This window comes from Saccostrea echinata, unplaced genomic scaffold (assembly GCF_033153115.1).
Source record: "Saccostrea echinata isolate AGI-Se365-2 ecotype Australia unplaced genomic scaffold, CSIRO_AGI_Sech_v1 ptg000012l, whole genome shotgun sequence".
NCBI lineage: Eukaryota > Metazoa > Mollusca > Bivalvia > Ostreida > Ostreidae > Saccostrea > Saccostrea echinata.
Genome location: NW_026889761.1, coordinates 18,125,491 through 18,138,026, shown reverse-complemented (window position 1 = coordinate 18,138,026; position 12,536 = coordinate 18,125,491). Strand labels below are relative to the sequence as shown.

The 12,536-nt window shown below is 34.4% G+C and overlaps 1 pseudogene; it reads left to right on the top strand.

Annotated features, from left to right (window-relative positions):
* Window positions 1–5,481: 5,481 nt before the first annotated feature.
* LOC133186056 (uncharacterized) lies at window positions 5,482–6,938 on the top strand (annotated as a pseudogene).
* The last annotated feature ends 5,598 nt before the right edge of the window (window positions 6,939–12,536 follow it).

Below are 12,536 nucleotides of genomic sequence, written 5' to 3'. Positions count from 1 at the left end.
CAACGTTTTAATTAAGGCTGAAGATGCATGCTGTGAATTTATCAAACTTGCAGTCCTAACTGACGATCCGTTCTTACATGTATATTATAATTAATCAGAGAGTCCAGTATTTGTGACAAATTTTGATTGAGATTTCACTTTCCCTTTAGGATAAAACTATTCATTAAATAGATTATGCATATGAGATGGATAGCTGTACTACATATAAATGTATACTTTTCACTTTGTAACAAGAATCTGTCATTGACAATTAAAAGTGAAGAGTTTAGGTAAAAGACTTTGACAAATGACAAGTTATTCCTTCTTAGTCACTAAATAGCTTAAAGCTATATGGTCGTGCCCCCCCCCCCCCCGCATTTATGTTTTTATTTTATTTTTTTTGTTGTTGCTTAGATATCAAAGAAATTTGATTGTTTGTGCCCCGTCCCAGAAAAAAATGAAATTGCGTTCTACAGGCTTAAGTCAGAACATGATTTTCATAATGATAATACATTTATCAAAATGTTTCTACCCCTACGATTCGTAGTTGTGGTTTCGAATACCACCATGTCGCCCGCGTGGCGCAGTGGTTTGAGTGTTTGCTCTAGAGTCGCGGAGTAAGGAGTTAATCTTTACGTCGTGGGTTCGACTCCCTCTGCGGGACGTGGAGACCGGTCCTTTGCATGAGACCGTATAAACCGAGGTCCCGTGTAGCAGTAGATGCTGGGACGAAAGAGATCCCTCACTGCTCAATGGCCTTGAGTGTCGAGTATAGGTCTGAATTTGCAGCCCTCCACCGGCAAGTGGTGGCGTTTCCATATGAGTGAAAAATCTCGAGAGGGACGTTAAACAACACACAAACAAACAAACTATTCCACTACGGGACGTGGAGACTGGTCCTTCGGATGAGACCGTATAAACCGAGGTCCCGTGTAGCAGTAGGTGCTGGGATGAAAAAAAATCCCTCACTGCTCAATGGCCTTGAGTGTCGAATTTACAGCCCTCCACCGGCAAGTGGCGGTTTTTCCATATGAGTGAAAAATCTCGACTGGGACGTTAACACACAAACAAACAAACAATTTCACTACAGAACGTGGAGTATGGTCCTTCGGATGAGGCCGTATAAACCGAGGTCCCGTTTAGCAGTAGGTGCCGGCATGAAAAAAATCCCCCACTGCTCAATGGCCTTGAGTGTCGAGTATAGGTCTGAATTTGCAGCCCTCCACTGGCAAATGCTGGCAGCTCAAGGGACTGCGGAGGGTTAAATTTAACTTATGTCTTTTGAAATTATTGAGGCAGGGTTTAATAATTAACAGTTATACATGTTTATGATCTCATGACAATGTATTTTGACAGTGTATGAAATAAAGAAACCACAAAAACTGAAATTTAAGTACTATGAAAATACAACGGGATCGGTATTCCAAAATGGATGATGTAGACTGACAATTGCTGATATGAAAGACTGAAGCCTCTTTCGAAGGATTGTTGAAATCACGTACTTAAATAATTTATATATAATTATTTATAATAAATTTATTCAAATTTCATTAATATCCATTTTAGCTTTCAGGGGTTAAGGATTTGCATTTCTATTTGATTGTTAGATTCTATCGCAGTCTTACTATCCCTGGATTGTTTTTTTTTTTTTTTTTTTTTTTTTTTTTGCATGAACTATATTCAATGCCTTAGCAAATAAATAGCTGATAACTTTTAGACTTAGTTACATCTTTAATGAAGCTAAAAGCAGGCGACACATGCGTTCCTGGGAACACTCTAGTTGTGTAAGAAATCAGCAAAGATAATTAAGCAGAGATTTTTGATGAATAAAATGTTTTTTTTTAACCTTTTTTTATAACGCTGACTATACATACATGTATGGTCTGCGTTATAAAACATGATGTGATAGGGTAACGTAATGCACCTTGTACACGTACTCAAAGATGCCGACGTTTTTCAATATCGAAATTGGACATAAAACATATATACAATAAAATTTGAAGCCAGCGAGTTAAAAGTAATAAATTACAACTATATGGAAACGAAATGAAAAAACATGTGTAAACTTGTCAAGTTGGAAACAGTCAGAATGGGTATTGTTGGTATCATACAGACTGTGTCATGGCCTTGACTCAAGTTCAATGTCACTAACAACAAGATGCTTTTACTGGATGTGTGGTCTGAAAGAACATGTGTTAACTTGTCAAGTCGGTAACACAGATAGGTTTGCGTCATAACCAGAGTGTGTCATGGCTTGACGCAAGGTCATCTGGACAAGTTCAAGGTCACAAAATAGAAAGTGTACATTATTTTATTGTCTTTCTACTGGCGAAGCATTGCAAGTTGATAGTCCCTTAAAAGATTATTTATCATCTTAGAATATGGCATGACCTTGACTCAAGGTCACTGCTCCAACGGAAGACCTATTCATTGCTCTGCAACGAGCTCGGCTCTAGTTTTGTTTACATTTGTGACCTTATAACAACTATGTCGAAGCGGGAGACTTTGAACAAGCTAAAAGTAAATGCGCTGCGAAAGCTTGCTGCAGAGCACGGGGTTGATATCAGTAAAAAGAAAAAAAGAAGATCTAATACAGGAATTGTTAATATGCCAGACGTCACCATCTATTTTAACACCGATCGTCCTGCAAGATTCAGCTGAAGGTTCCTTGACATTACCCTTTCAGCAGTCAGGACAGTTTACCACCCTTTAATGCCGTAGTGTACGAGTCTCCAGACCATTTTTATATCCCTAAAATAACATTCACTGATATTTACAACTTTATTATTGAAAGACCTACACCGTGTGGAAGTACAGTGAAAAATTTCAAGGGCTTAGACAGATCTGTTAAGCACTTCGAAGCTGGTGATGTCCAAGATATTAAAGTATCACAGGTAAGGGATAAAAATGATATTAATTATTGTTTAAATATTTATTGTTTTAAAAAAAAGGTTTCACACTATAAACTCTGATAAACCTTTTTGTTACATTTCATTTGAAATTTCTGTATGTTTAAAAATACATGTACAGTTTACATGTTTGTAAGGAAAGAGCTGTGTAGTCATGGTAATGTACATGCAGCATTTTTTTTTAAGTCAAACTTACAATCTTAAATTATAACTGTTATTTGTGTCAATCATCCATTAAATAATTGTAGTGCATTTTCCCTCAGATAAACCCAGCAGTAATCTATGTGAGAGCAACATGCAAGGCTTCCATGAAGAAGCAGCAATATCAAGTTTTCATGGGTAGAATTTACTTTACCGGTCCCCAGATCCGCAAGATCCGCGCTCTTACTGCACTATAACGTAAGATTTACGTCACTCAATTGATATGGGTTAGTCTTGCACATTTTTCGACTGGTTAGGGTTAGTCTTGCACCCACCTGAGAGTTTAGGGTTAGTCCTTGCACAAGCTTTCGACTGATTAGGCTTAGTCTTGCATCCATCCGAGAGATTAGGGTTGGTCCTTGCACATGGGTTAGTCTAACATCCGCCCGGGAGATTTGGGTCAGTTCTCCTATACCATCCGAGAGATTATGGTTAGTGTCTTGTTCTTTTAGATTAATTAAGAAATCCAGTTGCATCTGTATTTTTTGCAAGATCTTAATTCAGCTTCAACAACATCTCGTTGGTTTGTTTACATGAAAAAAAAGGTTAAGTACGAAAGAAACGGCACTAAGCATGCGCAGCACACGCTTCATTGACAATTATTTTTTGTCTCCTTTTCATTGAATAAACAATATTTATTATACTTTTTTCAGAGAACTAGGTTTAAAACTTCGTCGAAGTTTTAAACTAAACTTTTAACCGTAGAATTCGATTTTGGGGTCAAAAATGTTTAAAACCTCATACTTTTTTATTTTTTTTTTCTATCGCTCACGCGATCTCATATATATTGAAGTCGCCTACGGCTATATTTTAGTGCGTTTTTCTGGGGACCGGTAAAGTCGTTCCGTATTTTTAAATATGAAATATTGCAGTACAAATAACACTTTAAAACACTTCTGGTGGAATACACAGATTTACCATTTTTTTCATTGAATAATTAGTACATTATATATTTGGTTCAAATCATAAATTATGTCACTTCTCCTAATTATGACTTTTAAGTTTATGTATGAAGATTCTGTTGAAATACCCCCACCCCCTCCCTTCCCAGATATGACTATGATGAAGATGACAGTTTATTATTCTATGAATTTGTATTCATTTATTTAGTGTATTAAATGATGATTCTAAAGGAATGTGTTTATCAATAAATCGAGAAACACCTTTTTTAAGGATATCCGATCCTCAGCAAGGAAGGATAACTCTTAAATTTATTATTTTATTTAAAAAGTCTCAAAATGAAGCTTGAAATTTGGATCTTTTCGTGAAACAATTTTCATTTTGTTCACCTTAATATGATTCAAGGTTCCTTGAAGTCTTGGAAACGGTCTTGTAAAAAGTTGACATTTGTACCCCCATAAAAGAAAAAAATGAATTCATTTTTAGAGAAATCAAATTTCCTTTAGTCTAGCATTAGATACCACTGCTTATTAGCATGATATGAAATTAGAAGTGATATGTGATGTCTAGCAATGATATAGCACAAGCTTTTTACACTATGTATTATATGACGAAGTAAAAAGAACTAAAATACTGAATAAGCATAAAAAAGATGCAATTTTCTCCAGATGTCTGGATACCTATATTTTTCTATCCTAAGTTATATTTGTTGATCAATTTTCAATTAGAAAATGCATAGCTGGTGTTTTTATTCGCATTTCCTTAAAAATATATTTAAGATTTGATAATTTTCCCTATATAATATGATTAACTATAATGATGAACTTTGAAGAAATTCCATGGGTAAATTCACGTTACTATGTGAAATCAAAGAAATTTTTGTGAGCATTTTCAATTACTTAAAAACTGATTTTTAGAACCTGAGGATCGGACTACCTTAATTAAAAAAAAAACAAACAAACAAATAAGAACAAATTTGATACTGTGTATAATACAGTGTATACTTCTTTAGATACATTTTTCCATTTTAATCAGGAAGCCTTTCAACTTTTAGGTTAGCTCAGGCATGTAGCATTCATATTATAATTTATTTGGGGCATTTAAGGACACATGCTTTTCCACACAAATTTGGATGCATGGATTGGTTAATATTCTTGGACCTTAGTTTTGGTTATAAATGATACATGTATAAAATCTCTGAAATATTAAGAAATTGTTGACTTTCTGTGATTTCTTCCATTTTGTTATTACCATTATAATAAGAAAAATTTTTACCACTTTAAAGGGCCTTATAATAAAGATACTTTGAATGAAAATGAAACTTTATGTGGCTAAACTTATTCATTTTATTCATATTAATGGACATTTAGTTCTTAGTTTCATGATTTTTGAAAAAAAGTTTGTTTTAATTATTATTTGTCAATTATCATTCGTCCATAATTGATGTTGGTAAAAAGAATGTAGGTCAAATTTATGCATTCGTTGTTTAGGTATGTCACACTTGTGGAATATTCCCGATGCTGCTCCAGATGCCATCCAAGAGATAGAGGTCCAGATTTTGAGGATATTATGATCACCAGGATGAAAAGTCTCATATTTTGTGAGGGTAATGGTAAGGCATTAGTTTTGGTAATAATGTTGATTATAAAACGTGCATCTTTAAACATTTTTGAACAGTGATAAAATATATATTTGATCTGTATTTTCTTTTAAGTACAAACTAAATATTACATTTCATGTACATCAAGTTCTTTATTAATTTTCAAATTTAAGCACCCCAGTTTGCAACTGACCAGGAATTGGTAAAGTTCATTGAGAAGAGTACAAGAGAGAAGAGAACATCAGACATGTGGCAGAAGCTACACATTGGTTGTCTGACTGGTTCTTTGTTTGGTGATGTTTTGAAAGCTGGACCCAATCCAAATTCTTTAATCAAGCAAATTGTGGAGGGTTCCAGTCTTCATTAGTAAGTTGTAATCTTCATGGTAGTTCTATATTAATATTCTATGAACTTTTGATATGAGAAATTGGGTTTAGAAGCATTGATGCGTTGTCTAGTAAAAAGTAAATTTCATCCAAATTGGGATTGCAGGAATTATGTTTGTATTTTAATTGTAATTTAATTTTCTCTTGGAAAAACATCATCATCAAAGCAAAATATGCGAGTAAACAGAGGAATTATAAACTTTTAAGGCAAAATAATAAACATACCAGGATTTAAACAATCAGCTGCTGGTATGTATAATCTTCAGATTTTGGCATGTTATGTGTCAGCATGATCACCACACTTTAATTACTAGTACTTATAAAAAACATTTCCACTCTGTAGTAGAAAATAAATTTGTAAAATATATTTGTGTCTCAATGTTTGTATACCCCTGTCAGTCATTTTTTAAAAATTAAGTTCTGTATTATTACTTTAGGTATGCAGCTCTACCACCAGCTGTTCAATGGGGACAGGAAAAGGAAGTCCAGGCACGATCTGACTATGTATCTGAAGTCTGCCATTAACAACAACTTTTCCGTTGAAGACACAGGTCTCACTTTGTGTGCAGATTATGCATTTTTGGGTGCTTCCAGTGATGGAAAGGTTTTGGATGGTGACAGCATAGGTCTATTGGAAATTAAATGCCCCTACTCCATCCAGGGAACCCAAGTAACCAGGAAGGAAGTGGGTGAGATTGTTGCAATGGGAATATCCCAATTTTTTTAGGAGGACAGTCTGGATGGGCCATGTCTCAAAAAGAGCCATAAGTTTTATGCACAAGTTCAAGGGGAATTAGCAATAAAGGGCTATCCTTGGTGTGACTTTGTACATGTAGTTTGGACAGATGCTGCTCAAAACAATATTTGTATTGACAGAGTATATTTTGATTCAGAGTTTGTGTCACCTATGATGCCTAGACTTGTTGAATTTTGTATGCATCACATTGCCAAGAAGCAATAACAAACAACGAGAGATTAAGTAATATGAATCATATATTCATAAAATTCCATTAACTGTTTTCCCTGAAATGTCAGAGCACAATTAAATCACATGGAATATAAAGATAACAAACAGTAATCAAGCTCAAACGCTCATTGAAACAATACAAATCAGGAGGAGAGAAAACACGGACCTCTAAAAATATCATATACATAAATATGAGACATTGATTTAATTTCAGTTACCCAGGTGATAGAGTTTTTTTTTAATTTGAATTAAATGTTATAAACAAACCACAAACTGATAAGATATAGAACTAAGTGGAATTTTCAAATTATAACTTTTGATAATTCCAAAAAAAAAGGTTCACCATTTATTTGGATGAGCAATTTAGTGTGCACTTTTCCATTTTAAAATCCAAAAAATTTAAAGGCATCATTTCAATAATAAGATTTTTCTCATAATACATACTTCAGAACCAACAGTAAAATGGACAGTATTATGTGTGCATCAAGCAATTTCTAGAGAATATCAATAGGTATATAAGGCTTCCTTGAATTATATAGTACATAAAACATAGCTTTTCTTTTACACCAGGAAAATATACGGAAGCTCTTTTGCAATGTAAATATTAAGCTTAACAGTTAATAAAATAATAATGGGTCATTTCAAAGCCCATATAACGTTGTCTAGGAAGGGATCGGCAACAATCCTTCCCTCAACCCCCTCCCTTCCCCCCTTGACTAACTTCTGCCAAGTTTTCCTTCCAGAATGTATTTTCTTCTTTATTTAATTCCTATAGAAAATGAAAATAAAAGGAGATACTATCTCTCATGAGTAAGGTATTTTAAGTAATTTTATTCTACCTCTAATCAAAATATTATATGAACTCTTCAGGCATTAAAGGCACAACAGTAAATTCATCTATATCAATACGGTGACCACAGGTCACTTTATATTTTAATTGAATTTTATTTAACAAAGTTCTCAACTACGATTATACAGTGTATTAATAACTTTACATCTATCTACTTTCTAATAGATTAGCACAGACGTTAAAGTGCATGATGTTTTTAACGTTTAAACGTTTAAACACAAGACGACAAGTTGTTAATAGGTCAGGTCCTTAAGAAGCTGTGTCGGACGCACCTCCCCCCCCCCCTTTCAACAATTTTGCCAGTATATTCTATAGAAAAAAAGGAAATTCTTTTCTTGTGTCCCCTTCAATAATTTTTCAAGCATCCTTGCCTGGCATTTCACACATTCGTAGATCTGATTCATAAATAAATTTTATTGATTAACAAATTTTTCATTTAATTTTGATGAGGATTTAAATGTTAAAATGGTTAATTTCTTCACAAATGTTAATTTCTTTAATTTAATTTTTTTAAACAACATTATTATCTGCCGCTCGAGCAGCCGACTATTTGTAGTTTTTTTAGTAAGTGCACACTGGGAAATAAGTCTTTTAATTTTCTTTATTTGTCCAGTATCATCACCAGTCATTTAAGAAAATGGACCTTACTAAAAGAGTTTTCAAATACAAAGGCAACAAATATAAAACAAGCATCTGAAGATTTCATCATATGAAGAAAAAATTACTTATTTCACTGTTTGCTGTCTTCTTACCTTACATAAACAAAGATTTATTTACAACTTTCATTCTTTTATATCATAACACAAATTTAATGAAATATGAAGATAATGAAGTTTACGAACAGTAATCAATTTCAAAGTCCATTGAAACAATATTAATTTGGAGCAGAGAAACACAAACCTCCGAAAATCATCAGAGGCAGGACCGGGTGCCAAGGAGGAGCAAACACCCCCGTTGACCGGCCACACCCGCCATGTGCTCATTGTCATGATCGGGCAAATGGAAAAATTCGTTGACAATTCAGTGTTAAGTTCAGCCAGCATTCGACTTAATGATAGACTGTACTTGCCGACAAGGTCATTGTATCGACCATAGAACCTGCGAAATGATGACCGTAAACTAGATTCTTGTCATCCCCGTTTCATCAACCCGCCTTTCAATATTCCGCCTAGTTTCAGAAATTGTTGCACCTGAATTTTCTAATATCTTGAATTTATTTTCAAACACAAATTTTAAAAGTGATGTTCATCTACAAACATATGCTGAACAATGGAAAAAGGTTTAGACCTCTGGTTTCCCTAATAATGTACAATATAAGGTGGCCTCTGGAGTCCCTAATAGGGTTCAATATAATGTGACCTCTGGTCTCCCTAATAATGTACAATGTAGGGTGACCTCTAGTCTCCGTATTCATATACAATTTTATGAGACCTCTGGTCTCCCTAATGATATACAATATAAGGTGACCTCTGGTCTTTCTAATAATATACAATATAAGGTGACCCTAATAATGTACAATATAAGGTGACTTCTGGTCTCCCTAATATGGTTCAATGTAAGGTGACTTCTGGTCTCCCTAAAAATGTACAATATAAGGTGACTTCTGGTCTTTCTAATAAGGTTCAATATAAGGTGACCTCTGGTCTCCCTAATAATGTACAATATAGGATAACCTCTGGACTCTGTATTCATATACAACTTAATGTGACCTCTGATGTCTCTAATGATGTATAATATAAGGTGACCTCTAGTCTCCGTATTCATATACAACTTTTGGTTTCATACAACTTTTTTTTACATTATTAGGAGACCAGGGGTCACATAAAGTCGTATATAAATACGGAGACCAGAGGTTACCCCATATTGTACATCATCAGAGACCGCAGGAGTCACATAAAGTTGTATATGTTTGCGGAGACTAGAGGTCATCTTATATTGAGCGTCATAAGGGAGATCAGAGGATATATAAAGTTGAATATTTATTTGGAGACTGCAATTCACTCTAAATGGTACATCTTTACTGATACCAGAGTTCACTTAAGAAATAAACAACAATGTTAAAAAGTTCTCTGGGAAATGAACTTGGTTGGTCACGTGATCAAATCCTGTGAAGCCCGAAGGGCTTCTCAGAAGATTTGATCACGTACCAACCAAGTTCATTTCCCAGTGAACTTTTTTAACATTGTTGTTTATTACTTTTATTTACATTTGAGACGAATATTCTGAAAAGAACAGCATTTATTACACGAACGGCCCGCCGTATTGCCATGTTGTGACGCGCAATGACCTAGAAGCTGTTTGGTCTTGAGAGTTCGCCTCGCTCCAACATTAGAATACTTACATTGATGTTCAGCAGTCCAGTTCAGGAAATATCTGTTCATAATGAAAAAAAAAACAATGATCGCTACTGAGAATAATCTTAGTTTTATTGTATGAGTTCTTAATATATGAAGTCAAAGGCGGTGGTATCGTCTTCAGCTTACATACCTTCAAAGGAATTTCGGGTTAAAAAGGTAAGCTTGATTTTAGGCTAATAAAAACATTCTTCACACCGAAGAAAGAACTAATGATCATTTTTTTTAACGAAAAAACACACATGTTTCAATAATGTTATCTTTTTCATCGCTTTAACGGCTTAGAAGTTCCGAAACCAGTGTCACCGTGACAGTATACACTTATCCACTGGCTGTGAGTGGGATAGCTCTTTTATCAAAGCCGCGACAGGAACTATTCCCCGAGGGCTTGCCCGAGGGGAATAGTTCCTGTCAAGGGTTTGATGAAAGAGCTATCCCACTCACAGCCAGTGGATAAGCGTTTTATTATACTGATGTATATAATAATTTCTGAGGGTTGGATTTACCTGATACTAAAGTTCTATAGTAAAAACATTGAAAAAAAATTAGAAAGTCTTGAACAAGTATTTGGAATAAGATAACACTGCTAGAATGAGCTGAAATCCTGATGACGTCACAATGCTACTGAAGTCAGAATGACATCATAAGTCTATAGATTGATTACAGGAAATCAAAATTGGCGGCAAAAATTGCATGAAAATTTTCCGAAAGGCGGATAGCAAAAACTATACCCCAGGGTATAGCTTTGCTATGTGTGGAAATTTTGAGGCTATAAAGATAGTTATTTTACCTTCTTAACTTTATATAGGAAACATTTTAACAGAAGTATAATAAAAATATATATCTAGACAAGATATCATCTTGCTGTGTGATTCGGTCACACCATGACCTCTGACCCCCTAATAAGTTCATACAGAATTGAACATATTTTCTCTTCAACAGGTTCATCTAAGAAAAATATTTGCAAATGTAAATAAATTAAGTTGTATACGGAGACGAAATGTTACCATATATTGTACATGGGAGACAAGAGGTCACGTTATGTTGTACATTATTAGGGAGACCAGAGGTCACCTTAAATTGTACATTATTAGGGAGACCAGAAGCTACCTTATATTGTAAATTATTAGGGAGACCAGAGGTCACCTTATATTGTACATCATTAGGGAGAACAGGGGTCACCTTCTATTGAACACCAATAGGGAGACAAGAGGTCACCTTATATTGCACATCATTAGGGACACCAAAGGTCACATAAGGTTGTACATAAATAGGGAGACCAGAGGACACTATATTGTACACCATTAGGGGGACCAGAGGTCAACTTATTTTTTACATCATTAGGGAAACCAGAGGTCACTGTACATTGTATATCATTAAGGATATCAGAGGTCACCTTATATTGTACATCATTGGGGGGACCAGAAGTCACATAAAATTGTACTTGAATAAGGAGACCAGTGGATCTTTTCACAAAAAATCTTACGACATATTTTTATCTTATTAGTAAAAATTTATGATAAAAATCGTTTTCACAAAAATTCTTAAGAAAGTTGCAAGTGTAAAATCTGTCGTAACTTTACCAAAGCCCCAACCCTCTCTTAAGTATTTTAAAACCTATTTAATTGTAAAAATAAAACCGCAAAAACCAAACTACACGTTAAATTGAACTTTTAAAAGCAACTTCCAATAATATTTTATATTTTTTTCACAATCATTGTTGAAAAATTAGATGAAATACACTATAAAACATTTACGATGTAAGTTTCACTTAAGATTTTCATATGACCCACTTATACGTCAGACTTGTGATTGTGACGTCAGATTTTAAACTTCCTTGCTTCACAAAGTATTGCATTCGATATTTGTTGTCAGTAATGTTTTTTATGCTGACAAATGTTGAAAACTAAGTTGTACTTTTATTTTCAACTACTTATTTAAGGATTATAAAGCATATTGAAGTTGTTGCTAGAGGACACCTTATATTGTACATTATTAGGGAGACCAGAGGAACCTTATATTGTATATCATTGGGGGGGACCAGAGGTTACCCTATATTTAACATCAGTTGGGGGACCAGAAGTCACATGAAGTTGTATATTAATACGTAGGCCTAGACCAGAGGTCACCATATATTGTACATCATTAGGGAGACCAGAGGTCACATAACGTTGTATATTGATACGGAGACCAGAGAACACCCTATATTGTACATCATTAGGGGGACCAGTGATTACATGAAGTAGTATATTAATACGGAGACCAGAGGTTACTTTGTATTGAACATCATTAGAGAGACCAGATGTCATCTTATGCTGTAGATCATTATCGAGACCAAAAGGTCACCTAATGTTGTAAGAACACAAAAGTTAAAAAGTGTGGTAAAAAAA